Source organism: Brassica napus, chromosome C4, assembly GCF_020379485.1.
Source record: "Brassica napus cultivar Da-Ae chromosome C4, Da-Ae, whole genome shotgun sequence".
NCBI lineage: Eukaryota > Viridiplantae > Streptophyta > Magnoliopsida > Brassicales > Brassicaceae > Brassica > Brassica napus.
Window position 1 is genome coordinate 26,616,265 of NC_063447.1, and position 12,192 is coordinate 26,628,456.

At 36.0% G+C, this 12,192-nt stretch overlaps 1 long non-coding RNA gene across 1 annotated transcript; it reads right to left on the reverse strand.

Annotated features, from left to right (window-relative positions):
* LOC111205253 lies at positions 1-1,315 on the reverse strand. Its single transcript, XR_002657716.2, has 2 exons — positions 512-1,315; positions 1-388 (listed from the first exon to the last, which is right to left on the reverse strand). It is a non-coding gene; the product is annotated as an uncharacterized LOC111205253 (long non-coding RNA).
* Between the last annotated feature and the right edge of the window lie 10,877 nt (positions 1,316-12,192).

Sequence of the window (12,192 nt, forward strand, 5' to 3'; positions counted from 1 at the left end):
TAATCAAAAATAAAATAAATTTTATTTATAAATTAAATTTAGTTTACAATAAATTTTGGTTTACAAAACTAAACCAATAATACATAAATATATTACTCTAATCTTAAGTTCTTAACTAAACCAACTAGTTAATGTAAACCTAATTAAACCTAATAATAGACACTTCAGCCGCCGTCTCCACCTTCACAAAGGTTCAGCCAAACTCGCCACCATCTACTGTCCTCGCCTCCTCCACCCTCGCCACTATCTGCTGTCCTCGCCACCATCGTCACTCTCTCTCCGCCATTGTCAACAGCCCGATGTCACCAAGTCATCAAACCATCACGCTCAGCCACCATTTTCGAAACCACCACCATCAAGCTTCTTCAGCCTCCTCCACCCTCTTTAACTAAGAACATAAAAAAAAAATACACAAGAGAATCGAATACATAAAAACAACAAAAAATCAAAATCAAAACACAGAGAGTGAGAGAATTGAGCTTGAATTCAATTTTTATATATAGTCACTCACTTAATCTCCCTGTCTTTAAGAAGCAATTCAATCTCGTCTTCCATGGAACCGCATATAAACCAACACCGGTTATCATCCGCCGCCAAGGACGAAATCCTCCGAACAACAGCTCTTATGTCGATTGCAGAGGAACGAAGAGGAGCCACGAGAGGAGAAGAGAGGAGACTGAACCGGAGAAGAGACCACTCCTTACACCAGCGGAGAAGAAAGAGGAGATGAGTGATCGCAAAAGAGAAAGAAGAGATGAGGAGATCGACAGATCTGGAAAAAGAAATGAGAGATACGACAGATCTGGAGAGAGAGAGATAGAGGAGATAAAGAAAAATAAAATATTAAAAACCAAAGCACTGAAATCGTTAGATCAACTTCTATCAATGGTTTAGATTAAAAACTGAGCAATCTTTTCTTTCTTATTTCATTGGCCAACAACAATTCACCTTTCTTACTTATTTTAAAACATATATATGAATGATCTTATTTGACGAAAAGTGAATTTTAAATATTTGTATATAGAACCAATTGTTATATTTTGGATTTATGATTATGATTTAATTTCAACAATTTTAAAAAATTTACAGGTTAAGTTTATGATCAATTTAAGGTTTGGAATTTTGGGAAAATGGTTTGGGTTTTAGGAATAGGGTTTGGGATTTAAGGGATATGATCTGGGGTTTAATTGTCAAAGTTTTCAAAAATAAAATTCTGAATTTATGAACAAAATTACTAGATTTTAATGTTATAAGAGGTATAAAAATAAGTATTAAACTTTATGATTAGCTAAAAAACAAAATTATGTGTTCTATCCCCTTCTCAAAGTTTAGTGTTTATGATATAAAGTTTAGATCTTAACTTTTTAAGTTTGAAGTATATTTGGCGTATGGGGAATATGATTAAGGGAATAGTGTTTGGGGCTAAGATTTGAGGTTATAGTGTGAAAATAAGATTTGTGTTTAGGAAATTATAGTTTAAGATTAAGAAGATTAAATTTTGAATTTAATTTTAAGATTAATTTGAAGTTATAATATTAAAAGATTAGAGGTTTAAAGGCTGTCTATATAGTTTAGGGTTTAAAACCATGTTTAGGGTTTAGTTCAAATAGTTTTTCTTAGCTTTAGAAAAATGTTATTATATGTCTTTGATAGCCATTGCTGAAGCCGCTTAAATAATGTATTTGGCGCTTCAGTCTAATTTCCCGATAGGTATTGGCGGAATTAATGATTTTATCTTTCCGCTCCCTTAATTTTCTGAATAGCATTAATTAAGTGCTATTTTAGGTTCCATTCTATCATAGCATTTATCTAATGCTATTATATAATACGGAAAATTTTAAATCATTTACGATAGCAGTTCAGTAAAACGTGATATAACAATCTGCTATCAATGTAATTTTTTTTTTTGTAGTGATGATAAACTTTTTAGGGGATAGACATGAATCCTTTCGAACTAGTCTGATACGTAGAAAACGAATGTCAAGTTCGGTTTAAAGCAAATGAGACAATACCTCCATCTCCACAAGAACATCTTATAGAAGAACAACGAGTCTTAAGCTTGGATAATATTTGTATGATAAACAGTTCATGGACCTCTACAACTCAGTTCAGTGGATGCAGATAAGTTTGGTTGGATAGTTTGGGGAAGATTCAACTTTTAGGGATGCAGAACTTAAAAAGGCAGAAAGCTGCTTTGCATACAGAAGTGAAAGCACTGCGATGGGCTATGGAAGAATATGCTTCAACATTCGACATGCCAAAGCTCTCGAACAGATTGTAAAGATCTGATTGCAATGTTAAAGGATCCTCATGCATGGCCAAGTTTTGCAACAAAATTGGAGGCAATAAAGACTCTTCAGATATGCTTTTCGGACTTCAAGATCTCTCACATCCCACAAGCACAAAATGGAATTTCTAATTTTTTTAGCTAGGATTACGAGTTCTTTCCATAGAGAGCTTTGTTTCATTGGTTGTTCTATTCTGGTCCGGTTATCCAAAACACCTCATTACGACTCGTTCGCTCAAGTCAAATTGTCTTTTTTTCCCATCAACATAGACCAACTCCATCAAGGCTCTACTAATCAAACTGATGACTTTGTACCTACATAAACAATGTAGAACAGTTAACTCAGAGCACCTAGATTCTCTGCCCTCGTATTTTAAGTCCAGAATACATGTGTAATCTCTAACATGCTGAAATCTTCCTCGATTCTTTGTATTTTTCAGATAAGTTGCAAAAGCAGGTCGTATTCTGGTTCTGAAACTATCTTCACCAATTGAGAACAATTTGTTGCAAATGTCACGTGTAATAATCGGAAAAAATTCATGCATTCTTTTGCCTAGATAAAAGCTTCAAATTTTGCATGTTGGGGGGGGGGGAGGGGGGGGGGGTGAGAGACTGGCTCTTGTATTACTTGCCCACATCAAGCCGTCAAAACCTTCTAATGTATACTGACTTTCATCTGAGAAAAATTCATTGTCCTTCCAGGACCCATCCGTAAAGCACCACTTTCCTATTCTAGCTATACATTGTGTTTCTTCTTCCCTGATGTTGAGTGGCGTTGTACCGGTGCAAACCGGTATCTTTTGTACTTCATTCCAGAGCTAGCATCTATCTATGCTAGCTGCAACATATCTTTAGGATCTTTCTCAATATTGTTAAAAATTTATCATTCCATATCTTCCAAATACACCATAGAATCCATGTGAACTGATAATCGTCTACATATGATGTTATTCTCAAAAATATACTTATAATTCATATAGGTAAAAGTCCATAGAGAAAATTTACATGGATTCGTAGGGATCCTTGATAAAGTCCATATTTGAATCGTTGAAGAACATTCAAAGTCAAATTGGTATTTTTGTTGCTTAACACCAATTTATGTTTGTTAATCACTGTTACCACACGTGATTTGTGCTTTCTTTGTTCTATAAATAAAAAGAAAAACCAAGTCTATTTGAGAATTGAATATAGTTTATATATTTAGAGTAATACTATTATCAACAAACATAATTTTATAGTTTTGGTGAAAAAGCTTATTTTTGCGGTTTTATTAAGAAAACTAGTGGTATGTCCGCGCTACGCGCGGGATAGTTGTTGATTGTGTAGTCAAGTGAGTTATATGTGTTTGAAATTGTTTGTGTTGATATTGTCACTTTAAATTTTGATTATATGGCTCTAAATTGGTGGTGAGTTTTTCTGGCTAGTTTAGTAGAACTTATTAATGTTTTTGACATATGTATGTAATGGTGACTTGTTCCTGTGATAGCTGTAAATACATTGATTGTGCGTAAAATTTAGTAAATTATTTGGTCCACTTATATTTTTGGAAGGCTCTTGCATTATTTATGAAAAAGTCAGTTTGGAGTTTTCAATTTTATAAAGCAAACAGATTTCTTAAAAGCCATTATTATTTTTATTGTTGGTTTAATTAAATTCAACATAATGTTTATGATGTGATAAAAACAACGTTTTAACTTTCATACTACAATTTTGTCAATGCCATGAGACAACTTTATAATCATTTAAGATAAAATAGTTTTATAGCATCACATACCAAATGAAGAGAGAAAGAGTTTTCTTTCATGTAACATAGTAAATAGTATGATAAAGTTTAGAATTGAAGAAATGTTAAACTCAAAGGTACAATAATGAACTTAATGGAGAAGATAAAATTCATGTTTTCTGTTAAATTTCTAAATATGGTAAATTTTATAATATTTAGATTTTTTAATAATTTGTCAATTTGTGATTGTTTACTTGATGATGTGTTTCCATGAGAAAAACAATATTCTACTTTCTTAATAGAAATATATTTATTAGAATGTATTACTTTCTTAAAAAAATTGTGATTTGATTATGTAATAATTACTATTGTGTTTTTTTTTTCAGTTATCATGTGAATATTTTAAATTTGAGCTTGGTAATCACAAAAAAAACTATACATGATATTTTTTTTGTTTTTATTTCTATTGGTTGGTTTTGACGAAACGTCAAAAAAGAATACAGTGAATGAATTTTATTTTTCTCGTTCTTATTAATATTTTTTAGTTTTTTTGTTGTTTTATATTTTGGATTAGATAATGTTAAAATTTCAATTAATTTTTCTTTTTAATCAATTTTTTTTCACCAAATTCAAGTTCTATAATGTATTTTTTAGAGAAAAAAACTATTGCTTTATTTGTTATATCTTCATTGCCCTCTCCAGCTATAATAGAAGATTGCGATAATAGAAAAAGATCGCGAAACGAAAGATGAGCAGAGACTTGTCTTCGTGTTCATAAATATAGTAGTGTAAAAAAATGGTGAGGAACACATGGAAGCTGGATGGATGAGGAATTCACCGATTGCTAATCTGCTATGACTGAAGAAAAAACTATTTAATTGCCAAAGAGTGGAGGATTGGAGTTAATTCAGGCGGTAGAAGAAAAATAAGTGATACGAATACGATAACAAGTCATGAAAGGTTTTGGGTGATTGGCGCTTGCCTTTTTTAAAGATGGTTTAGGCTATAAGAGATTAGAACGGTGTAGGTCTTCATCACATCCAAAACATTTATTTATAGGTTGAGACGGAGTGGGTGGAGAAGTGGGTGGAGTTTAATGATTGAATTAAAGCAAGAATTTAAGAAAGGGAGAAACGTTACAGAAAATGTCATCAGAGAAGATGGCTAACAATGATTTACGGTGTCAAACTGGAGGAGAGTGTACAACTAAACCTAAACACCAGGCGGGCCAGAAAGATGAAAGTATTAAAGCCCAATGAATGAACAGAAAGCCCGGCTACTCTTTCGCGAGTTAGAAACACAGAAAAAAAGCTCCGCGAATTAGAAGTAAAAGGAAAAACACTACATGAAAACATAAGTTTTACGACGGCGGTATTCCTCGTGAGTTCGTCGTAAAAGAGGGTTTACGAGGAATTAGCGAGGAAACACGTTTCGTCTTTACTCGTTTGTCGTAACACATATTTCCTCGCCAATTCATTGTAACTTAGCGAGGAAAATGTTTCGTCGTAAAGACGAAGTAATATATTTCGTCGTAAACCTAAGCAACCAAGTCGTTGAAGATTTGCTCGGACTTGCCATCTAGAAATTGGCCCGCCTTATTCTTGTGGATCCTCTCGTAAAGTTGCATAAGAGACGGGATAACTCCCGTCTCTTTGGCCTAAAAACCATTTAAGAAAGTTAGAATATACAATATATATATAAATATATTAAAAAATTAATTAAATAAAATATTTAATTACCATATCCAAACGGACACTGGCGTGGGGTTTTTGGCCCGTAGAGTGAAGCATCGGCCCGTGGCCGTGGTCATCTACCGTGTTACAGGAGGCAGAGCAAGACTGGGCGATTCTAATGGACTCAGGATCCCGCCAATAACGGATGAGGCCATCCCACACATCTGTGGTGAGCTCAGCGGGTTTGCCACACTCATACCCCTTCACGATCCAATCACCCTTCCATTTGGAGACCTTGTCCAACAAGCGAACTTTCGCCTTCGCGTAAAATACTTTCCTCACCCTCTCATTGACCCTCCATGGACCAATGATATTTTTGCGGTAAAAAAAAATTAAATTAATAATTATTTTTTAAAAATAATATATATAAATCATGAAAAAATTAAACTATATCTAATTAATAAAGTAACTTACTGCGTAAATTTTGAACCACGTCTTTCTGACGTAGATCGGCGTCTTTTTCTAGTTCGGATGTGGCATGGAGAAGTAACCTTTCATCGTGTCGGTTACGTCCGATGCAAGACATCCGTCAACCCCAAACCTGAAAAAAACAAATTTAAAGTATAAATTATTTATTAATGTTATAAAAGAATTTTAAAAGAATTAAAAAAATAATTAATGTAACATACCACAAAGGTCTGTCCGGTCGGTCGGGGTCTATGACTGGTAAAACTTCTCTGCCTGGCTGACTGAGAATGTCCACGACAGTGTACTACGAGTAAGGAGCACTCGGAGGCACCATCAAATCGGGATGAATCTCGGCGGGCATCGGAGGAGCCATCGGAGGAGGCACATGAGGAGGCATCGAGGAGGCACAGGAGGAACCGATGGTGCACTAGAAGAAGGAAATATAGAGGAAATATAGAGAGAACGTACCATAGCTACGAAAGAGAGAGGAAATGGAGAGGAAATGGGAGAGCGAGCTCGCGTGTTTATATAAGAAATTAGTTATCGTCGTAATTTCCTCGTAACTTTACGAGGAACTAGCGAGGCCCGCGTTATTTTTTACGAGGAAATAGCGAGGCCAGCATTTTGTTTCCTCGTAAATTCCTCGTTGTGTAACGAGGGATTAGCGAGGCCCGCGTTTTCATTTACGACGTCTTTATGAGGAATTAGCGAGGCCCACGTTTTCTATAAATTTACACCAGTTTGCTTCTCAAATCAAAGATAAACTCTGCAAATCAGAGATAATTACTCACCAGTTTGCTTCTCAAATTAGAAAGATTTGAAAAAAAAGAAGGGGAGAAAGATACGGGAACACATGTGGGCGGAGACAAGGCTAGACTTACGTAGGTCTCGCCTTGTTTCTTCCCTCCTATGATTCCGGTATCTTTCTTCTCTTTCTTTCTTTTTCTTCTTTTTTATTGGTCGCTCATGTACGAGGAAATAGCAAGGCCGGTGTTATTATTTACGAGGAATTTGCGTGGCCCGCGTTTTCCTCTTACGAGGTCTTTACAATGAATTGTGCTTACGTGGAATTAACGAGGAATTAGCAAGGCCCGCGTTCTTTTCGTCGTTATTTCCTCGTTATATCCCTAAAATCCGAAACCCCAAACCCCATCTCCCTCAAACCCCATATTCCTTATCTTCTACTTCATGTATTCCAAACCCCATCATCCCTTTAACCTCAATCTATTCTTTCCATTCCAAACCTCAAATTCTAAAACCACAATTTAAATCTCAATCTCTTATTTCTAATACAAACTCTCATTACCTTACACAAAGTCAAATTATATAAATTGTTTTTCATGATTAAATCCATCAAATCACATGCATTAAGTCTGAAAATCAATCTTATTAAAAACAAATGCATCAATCCGATACATCGACATTCTCGTCAACACTAGAAACATCATCATTTTCATTAAACTCGTCTTCAACAGCTTCGTCCGTGGCATCGTCGGTAAGATCTTTGTACTCATGATTATGCGGATCAATGAGAAGGATGTCATCAATTTCTTGTTCAGGTTCCTCGACTTCATTTATCTGTTCTTCTTGCAATGGTGGTTCTTCTCCACTGATGATTCGTCCTCGAGGTGTAACTTTGATCACGGCTAACCAATTTATTCCCGATTCTCTCATCCGAGGGTATGGAAGGAAGCTAACTTGGTCTGCTTGTGAAGCTAAGATGAAAGGCTCAAATTTGTTGTACCTGGAAAAATAAAGAATTTGTTGTACCTTCGTCCACCATTGACATCAACTACACCGAATTTGTTAAACCGAACACCTCTGTTGACGACGGGGTCGAACCATCCATATTTGAAGAGGATGCATTTCAGCTTCAATATCCCTGGGAATTCGACTTCAATAATATCCGTCACGATCCCGTAGAAATCTGTTTCCCCTTTCACACATATTCCATAGTTACTGGTTGCCCGCTGTCTATCATACTCATATGTGTGAAAAGTATAGCCTCGTGTGAAATACATTTGTGATGTGGTGACCTTTACAAGCGGAGATTGAATTACTTCGTGTAACCACTTAGGATAATCTGCATCGTCGTCATAATCAACCTGCGAAAATAAAGAGAACGTTGAAATACAGATCATGTATGAAAAAAGAGTTTGATCGACCCGAAAAAATTAAGAGTTTGAGTTAATACCTGATTCTTCAACCACTTAATAAAATGTTGATCTTTCCTTTTGTCTACGTCACTTGTGGATATACCTGGGAATGTTTCTTCGACTTGAGAAACAAATAGGCTGTAAAATCATATTTTATATTAATTAATCTTTGGCAATTATACAATTTATACTTATAGGTGTTTAGAAGTGTCCATATATGTTACCTTTCAAAATAACGCATCAATGGATCCTTGCAATTGAGTAGAATATAGGTGTGTGCACTATGAGCGTCTTCTTCACTCGACCACCAAACCTCTTTTAATTTCCCACTGAGTCGCCCAATCTGGCTAAAGATGTCTGAAACACTAGCAACTGCATATGTTGGCGCGACACCACCATCATCATATCTTCTTGGAGCTCTTTTCCGGGTACGTACTTTTGACGCAAAGTAGTACGGTGTGAAGTGAGAAGTTTCTTCCGTCAAACTTCCAGCAATTATAGAATCTTCAACTTTTGCGAGGTTCTTTGCTTTTCCCTTCAAATATTTCATGGCTCGCTCATACCGATACATCCATCCGTAATGTACAGGTCCACGAAGCAATGCCTCATATGGGAGGTAGACAGCTAGATGCTCCATGACGTTAAAAAATCCCGGAGAAAATATCTACTCCAAGTTGCACAATAAGATGAGAATGTTCTGCTGAAGCTGTTCCACGAATTCTTCTTTAAGAGTGCGTGTGCTCAGATCCCTGAAAAATGCTCTAATGCCTTGTATATTCCAAAAACAATTAAACATATTATATTAGTCATATATTATTGCAAACTACACCATTATAAAATTACTGCGTTATAATATACTACCTGCAAGTGCTTCATGTACGTTTGTTGGAAGTAGCTCCGCAAATGCAAAGGGAAGTAGTCGTTGCATAAAGACATGACAATCATGACTCTTCATCCCAGAGAACTTTTGACCCTTTTCAACACATCTAGAGAGATTTGAAACATACCCATCGGGGAAGTTCACTTCTGATGCCACCCAGTTGAACAACACCGACTTTTTTTCTGAAGACAATCTGAATATCGGAACGGGAACTTGGCCATTGCTTTTTATATGTAACTCACTTCTTGAGCAAATATCCGGCAAGTCCAACCTCGACTTTATGTTGTCTTTTGTCTTCCCTGGGACATTCAATATTGTATTCATGATGTTCTCAAAGAAATTCTTCTCTATATGCATCACGTCGAGGTTGTGGCGCAGAAGAAGATCCTTCCAATATGGCAACTCCCAAAATATACTCTTCTTGTGCCAGTTGTGATGAACACCGTAAGAATCATGCATATTACGAGGGACATGCCAATTACCACCACAACGAACTGTTTCGTTAGCTCTGTAGTAGTCTATTTGCGCTTCAATTTGTTCTCCAGTTAGATATGGAGGACGAGTGTCTCTCACAACCCTTTTATGCCTAAACAAATTCTTGTTTCTTCGGTACGGATGGCCAATGGGAAGAAATCGACGGTGACAATCGAACCAACTTGTCTTCCTACCATTCTTCAGTTGGAACGCATTTGTCGTTCCATTACAATATGGACAAGCTAATCACCTATGTGTAGTCCATCCAGACAACATCCCATAGGCAGGAAAGTCACTTATGGTCCACAAAAGCATCGCTCGCATCGTAAAATTCGTCTTCGTTGAGCAGTTATACGTCGTCACCCCTGTTGACCAAAAATCCTTCAACTCTTTTATCAGTGGTTGTAGGAAAACATCCAGAGACCTTTTTGGATGGTTCGGACCAGGTATTAATATGGTCAAGAATAGCAACTCCCGTTGCATGCACATCTCCGGTGGCAGGTTGTATGGCGTAAGAAAGACTGGCCACAATGAATATTGTCTCCTTGACATTCCGAATTGACTAAATCCATATGTGCATAATCCGAGATACACGTTTCGGCTATTGCTAGCGAAATCCGGATGTGCTTTGTTAAAATGTTTTCAGGCTCTTGCATCTGATGGATGAGTCATCTCACCATCCGTCTGAGTATGCTCGGCATGCCATCTCATCTTTCCAGCAGTCTGCTCTGATTGGTACAATCTTTTCAATCTGTCTGTAATTGGTAGGTACCACATCCTTTGGTACGGTACCCTATTATGTCCCCGTCCTTGCGGCTTGAATCGTGGCTTCTTGTAGAATCGACATTCTTCTAACTTCTCATCATCTCCCCAATAGATCATGCAGTTGTCGATGCAAACATCTATCATCTCCGAAGGCAACCCAAGACTATAAACCAGTTTATGAATCTCATAATAAGAATCAGCAGACACATTGTCTTCCGGCAAATACTCTTTAAACAAGTCTGCCCATTCATTCATGCAACTTTCAGGTAGATTGTGATCAGTTTTAATATTCATCATTCTAGCAGTCAACGACAATTTAGAGAGACCTTCTCTACAACCACTGTAAAGTGGCTGATTCGCCGCATTTAACATTTCATAAAACTTTTTTGCATCTATATTAGGTTCTTCATCTTCATCATGAGCTACGAATGCATCAGCTACCATTTCATGAACCCTATCATAATCTACCATCTGCTCTTCCTGATGGTAACTATGTTCATTATGCAAATGATGATCAACTGGTTCTTCCTGAAAATTGCTATTACTACTACTAGCTTCATTCTGATCATAATTATAATATTCTCCATGTTGAAACCATATATAGTAATTTGGCGTGAAACCTCTATTTATTAAATGCTTCCAAACATTTTCACGATTTGCCAACTTCGAATTGTTGCATTTTCGACAAGGACAGAACGTCTTACCACTTTCTTGGGCGAGCGGTGTGGAATCTGCTTGATGCATAAATGTCTCCAGCCCCACAAGGTATTCTTTCGTCACTCTCCCGTTAGCATCTCTATGCATATACATCCACCTCCGTAACTCAAAAATATTTCCGGAGCACGACATTTTTTTTTTCTTTCACGTTTTTTTTTTCTTATTGGTGTGTTTAAAATGATGTTCAAATGTCCATATTTATAGGAAATTTTCGAATCTGGTAGTTGTAATTTTCTTAGGAATTTACGACGAAATTTAGTTAGGTGGCCGAAAAAAACGTGTTACAACTCAAATTTCCTCGCTAAGTTGACGTAAAATATTTCCTCGTAAAGTCCACGCTATGTTTACGTCGAGCTTACGAGGAAATCATAATTCCTCGTAAAAGTCACGTGATATTACATCGACTTTACGACGAAATAATTTTGTCGTTATTTTACGAGGAAATAACGCTGATTTTATATTTCCTCGTAAGTTCCTCGTAAAGTCGACGTAAAGTTACGACGATTACTCTTCCTCGTTAAATTTTCTCGCTACATTTGTGTTTTCTTTTAGTGGAAAAAGAAGTTATTTCTCTGCTCGACACGTGTTGCAAAATGGGGGTATGAGAGACGACGTGGCGCATTGTGGAGAGTTTATCTTCTACTTTATTATTATAGATACGATATTGCGGTTTTGATTATGTAGTTTTGGTGAGAAAACTCAATTTTTGGTTTTGGCGAAAAAACGTGGGAAAAACTCGATTTAACTATCATGTGGGAAAACATAATTTTATAATTTTGACAGAAAAGTCAATTTTACGGTTTTGGCAAAAAAAAATCAATTTTATAGTTCTAGCAGAAAAGTTAGAATTAATTTTATTATTTTTTGAAAGTTAGATTTTACGGGTTCTAATCCAATTTTACATTTTTAATGAAAACACAATTTTACGGCTTAAAATATAACTAATTAATAATAATTATAATTAATATAATATATTTATATCTCGATATATCATCTAAATGCTGATACAATAGTGTATAAACAAACAACGTCTTAGCATTTTTTACGAA